The sequence below is a fragment of the Limulus polyphemus genome, unplaced genomic scaffold (genome assembly GCF_000517525.1).
Source record: "Limulus polyphemus unplaced genomic scaffold, Limulus_polyphemus-2.1.2 Scaffold4902, whole genome shotgun sequence".
Classification (NCBI taxonomy): Eukaryota; Metazoa; Arthropoda; class Merostomata; order Xiphosura; family Limulidae; genus Limulus; species Limulus polyphemus.
In genome coordinates, this window is record NW_013670512.1 from 6,401 (window position 1) to 12,332 (window position 5,932).

The following is a 5,932-nucleotide window of genomic DNA, read 5'->3' on the forward strand; positions in this document are numbered from 1 at the left end:
AAAAACGTTTGGTGACCCCTGTTCTAGAAGGTTATTAAATTGCTGTCACTTTATCAACATATCGTTCTGTGTCATTCACCTAAGATAGGAATAGTCACTTTGAGTAAATCTTATGTTACTGATTTAAGTAAGTAACATGATGTTTATTAAATATGGTACAAGATCTCGACCAAATAAGCATCAACCTACTCAAGAAAAAGAGACAACCTTAGGGCTATCTCTCCCGTAAAGACGTTGTGGCATGTTGAGTATATTTTCACTGTTTATTTTGAATAAAAATTGTTTATTGTAATGGTACATTTGCGTTAGATCTCCGTTTATTTTTCGTAAGCTCGGATATTCAGAGAATACAGAATTATTTTGCAGTAAGTATCTTTACGAATCTCCCATTACTCAACAAAACTATCCTGTCACTCTTGAGGGAAATTGGTGCCACCTGAAAATACCACGTACAGGAGGACAGAAAAGTTGAAAGTCGGTAGTAGTATCTCTGGCCAAGCAGAGTAGGTGAAAAAAGCAGTATGGGGGTCATTACAGAGTATAAAGATTGTTATATAAGTTTAAGTGAGAGCAATATTTTCAAAACCTACTTAATCTTCTTGTTGCACTGGCATCTCCCATTCCACATCCTGTAGGTATACTACACAATAAGCTGATCCTGTAAACAAAGGACAGTTGTGTTCTTCAACATTTGTCCACCAATATTTAATGTACCAGTTCCCCTTTGTTTTTGTATGATGACATTTTTTTTTGTTTTTAAAGGATTTGCCACTTTTTTTCTCACTCAAGTCATTCTTAATTAGAACCTTGTTTAACAAACCAGCCCAAATCTTCAGATGTTGTTTTAATAATTGGCTATTTAGTTTAAATTCTATCTCAAGAGACCACAAAAGGGGAAAACAAAAGCAATGAGAATTGTTTTAATTTCTGCCTGTATTAGTCAACTTTATGACACTAGGCACTTAAATTATCTTAATCGTTTTCACTAGTCAGCTCAGTAGTATGATTTTCAGTAAACGTCTTAATGGCACATAACTAAATGTGTTGTGTTCAAATGAATGCTTGCCTGAGAAACATCACAAAATTAGAAACTCGCTAACTTGCTTTCTAAAACTGAGCCATCCTCATCTTGGATTAGGAAGATCTACCTTCCGAAGGTGATCAGGTTATTGGGCTTCCCGTATTATAATTTTATCAGTTTTTTTTTTTGTTGTTGTTGCACAAAATTTCCTTTTTTCTTAATGGATATTTAAGTAAAATTATGTAAAATAATATAACCAAAGATTAAGGCATCCTTTTCGTTTTGGTCTGTTCTTTCTGCTTTGATAATATTGATATTGAAATATATTAGAGTTTTATTGCGGTATTCAGTAATACGAAGCGTTTTATATCTTCTTATATTTCGAGATTTGCAAGCTGTTCTAGATATTTATATAGTGTTGCGTATCTGCTTGTTTGTTAATTTCCCGTAGAAATTCTTTCCGAGAAACTTCAGCGATACAAGTCCTTTCTTAATTACAACTAGTTTATTCTTTCTCGATACAACTTTCTCGATATTCTAACCTTCCTTATTTTAAAATGGAATGACCAGTAACGTGGAAACACTAGTCACTCTGGTGAGTTTGACATTACCATTTTGACTAAGTAAAGTAAGATTTAATTAATCCAGAACAAATTATGAGAGAGAGAGAAACTTTTTAGATCTAGTTCACCAGTAAAAGAAATTGTCCATCACCCATACGCAAGTACACATACTGTGTTTGTACATACTGAATAATGATTGTTCCTTGTATTTTTGTACAACTGTGTTCAGCCTATTTATTTCCCTTTCATGAACTCGGAGAACACTGGATTACTTTGTGATAAGTACCTTGTTTGAACCTCTTGTAATTTGATGAACCTATCTTTCTGCTCTGTCGGAAAACAGTTCGGCCTGATGTGTGATTACTACTCAATTTTGCTATGGATCATTGATTGTCAATACTAACAAATATATAATATTAGTTTTTTTCAAACCCTATGAGGTAAGTAAGAAGCAGTAAACTTTAGCTTTTAGGTCATTTATAGGTTATTGACACTCGTGAATTAAGACTTTTCCAAGAAACGTAATGTTTGCTAACTTGTACGTTCTATGCTATGTAGCTTATTTTTTCAGTATTTGTAGTTTTATGTTCCAACATTTTCATTATGCATCATTATAGTGCAAGCGTGAATCAGAAGGTATTTACGTTTTGAGGAGTTATTATTTTCTTATTTACCTAAACCCTTAGGTTTCCAATAGTTTTGTATATCTCTCATTCTATTGGTCAATTTAAACTTAAATTTATGGTATTCATCCCTGATTTTCTCCTTTATGCTCTTAGTAGGACCATAATAGTTAGGATGGGACCCTGACGTTGGAAGTAAACAATGCACACACCCAAGGGCATAAGGGTCGTTGAACCCAGAAGTTCCCTAGGGCATAATGGGTAGAGCATTTAATTAACCTAATTAATTAGATATACCTATTAATTAATTAATTCAGTTTTCATATCATTTACATATTAACCATCCCATTAATTGATACAACATTAATTACATATGAATTAATTATCCAATTAATTAATTAACCTTTAATTAACAAAGCATAGTGCGTAATGACAGATAGTTACAGGAAGTGACGCCAATTAATGACAATAATTGTAGATAATTATAGTTTAAAACTCCAGTTATTGACAATGATTATATACTCTCATGAATCAATCACGTATAATTATAGTGTGTAATGAAAAATTCTCATGACGAGACAGACACCGATTACTGATAATCGTTGTAGATAATTATGGTTTAAATCATCAAGTGATCTACAACTAAGGCTATTATGATTTAAGAAGATTAATATCTCTTATATAAACTGAGTAATGTAAATCACTCTGATAATATTTTCAACTTTAAAAACCTTAAGTTTATTAATCTTCATACGATAATTATTTTGATATTCAACCTACATAATATAGGCATATCTAGTAAAGACATTTTTACATTAAATTGCCTTGTAGTAAAATTACAAACAAACATATCATTAATATCTTTACGAGATCCAAATTTAGATAATTGTTGTTTGGATACGTGTCTAATTTTGTAATACTCATAATATATATAAAATTGACCACTCATTGTGTAATAAGGTCCTTGCACAACCTTCTTATTGTAAGTCCACATTTGACAGTTCTTTTTGGTGATTTTTTTATGTTGTGAAGGCAGACCAAGGGGAATCAAAATATTATTCTTTCTCATTTCAACCAAAGTAGATACATACCCAGTGACTTCCAGGTTTATGACTCGGATCCTAATTGATGATGTACAGCTCTTTATCTGCACGGTTAGGCAGTTGATCACTTGCAAGCACACCTCCCAGGTTATTATGCATACACAAATCTTGTGAGTATAGAATAAATCTCTCGTGTTCATTGCTTCTTAGATATCAGTGATGATGTTTCTAGACTGACCAATTTCAAAAATGGACTAAAATTCTGCATAGGCAAGGACGTTTATAGTGTTGAGTAATGCTTTCCAAATCGTATCTCAATAAATAAATTTCCCTGTTTCACCAAGATAAAGTGTGAATCACCAATGGATAGATTGGGTGTAAGATCAGAAACAAAAGGTGTATATCTTCCCTCGTATTCGTTATATCCCATATGGATTCAGGGATCTTTAAACTGTTTTCCCGCTCCTCTAAATAATGTTTCATAGCTTCGTGCATACGGCTCCGAATCCAAATCAAGTTGTAAAGGTCGAGCAGAAATCTGTTTTCCATCCACATTGACTGCCATGGAATTGATGTCATTCTGATTGTAACGGCCGTGCGGAAATCTCCTTTCCGTCGACATTGATTGTAAATAAATTGATATTTTAATGTTTGAAGTTGTGAGTTTTTCTTCCAATATCCATTAAAAACACATTTATCAACACATCCTATAACAAGACGTGTGGGTACTTGACCTAAAAATACGTTATTGATAGATGTTTGCAAGTTTCCCTGAGAAATTAAAAATGATTTGCACTCTATGTGTTTCAAAGGACATTTAGCACTTCACTTCTGAAAGACTTTTGCGTGCGACAGAATGACTGATGGACTGATATTGACTTTTCTAACATAAATTGAAACGTATTTTAGAACAATCTTGAAACCTGATTCATCATTGACATAATACAAAATGCATCTTTGTTTCGTATGAGGCATAGTTTTAAAGTAACATCATTTGGCAAGTACTTGTTTTGTAAAATGACGTCCGAATGTAAATGGCTGAGAGAGAAATTGCTGCACCAAAATGTAAGAAAGATACATTGAGAATTTTTTCATCGGGAACTTCCATTAAATTTTCGGTTATTCTGCTCTTCCTAAGACTCTGGAAGCTGATCAAATGCTCAGACAGAAAGAATCAGAGCCAATGGATGAAAACACATTGCTTGTTGACTAGTCAGATATGCAAGCTCTTAATGAAACCACAGACAAATTAACAAGTCTTCAAAAGTCCCAACATCCTATACCACCATGAACTGGATGACAAATACAGAGCTACCATGAGATGAATTTATGGGGACTGAGATGCCTGCCACAATCAACACCTCAGTAGAACCCAGTTTACCCGTTGCCCAACAAAGAGTGCCCGGAAATGATACTAACTCTTGTTAAATCAGAATCAGCTGAGCCTTTGGAGGCTCAGAATAGGACCCTAAGTTGACCCATTAGTAAGTGTCAGGTGGGGAAAATACATCATCTTCTAATGAGTATCCAACTGTAAAAGAACCACCACATTCCAAAGCTGAAATAAATCTTACTAGAATTAAAATCTTCTTAGAGCTGGTTCCAGCACCAGTAATGCTTACCTACTTGTAATTAGGGTACCAGGTGTTATCAGCCCAGGCATCAGCTCCTCACACCAATGTGGAAGCATCCACATCAGTTGCTATACCTCCTCTACTTGCCAAATGACTCTACACCCAGCCTCAGCAGCTGGGGAAGATAGAACTACCCACCACATCTTCGGCAGAAATCATACAACATCTGAATCTTCAGCAGATCCCATCCTTCAACTGCCATTCTTAGGAGCAAGCCACTAAGTAGGCAGATGCCTGAGCACTGTACAACAGAAAGGAGTACCAACCTCAGAAGGGAGCATAATTACTTTCGCTACTACAGGAAGAGATCTAGGTACCTCATGCTGAACTAGCCCAAAATCTCAACATTAAACAAAGCACAGGAGGGCCTCCTGTCGAGGCTTAAGTAATAGTGAGGAGCTCTTGATTTCCACAGCCATGCAAAATACCTTTCATTTTTTGTATGTTTGTATATATCTGTATGCACATGAATCTCTGCATTTTGTGAAAACTCATTTTATCTTTGCTTTATATGTGTGGTATGATATATATACTTTCTTCTTTCATTATGATTATTTTATATATAAATTTAAGCATATATATATATATGTCCATATTTCTGAACGTTATATATAAATAATGAGTAATTTCTAGCCTACAGTCTTTTCATTCCAAAATGTTTGAGCAGGTGCAGATGACATTGCTCTTACTATTGATAGCTAATTAGTTGACAGTCTCATGTGATGCAACCATCTATCTACAACTTTATATATGATCTTTGTTGAAGTATTTATCTTTATTTTTTGCATTATTGTATAGTTCTGATTTTGCATTTGTGTTGCAATCGATCAATGGTAACGAATGTGTAGACTTATTTTTCTTATTCCATTGTATTTTATCATTGAAATTAAGTAATTTCGGTTTTTGATTTTGTATTTTCTTGATTTTAGTGAATTTAACTTTATTTGGTTAATGATCGAAGCACTTATTTTATTTCAATTTTTGGGTTTGTGTAAAAGGTTTATATTGTTGCGTCAGCGAGGTCACGTGACTAGTATCACGCCACTCC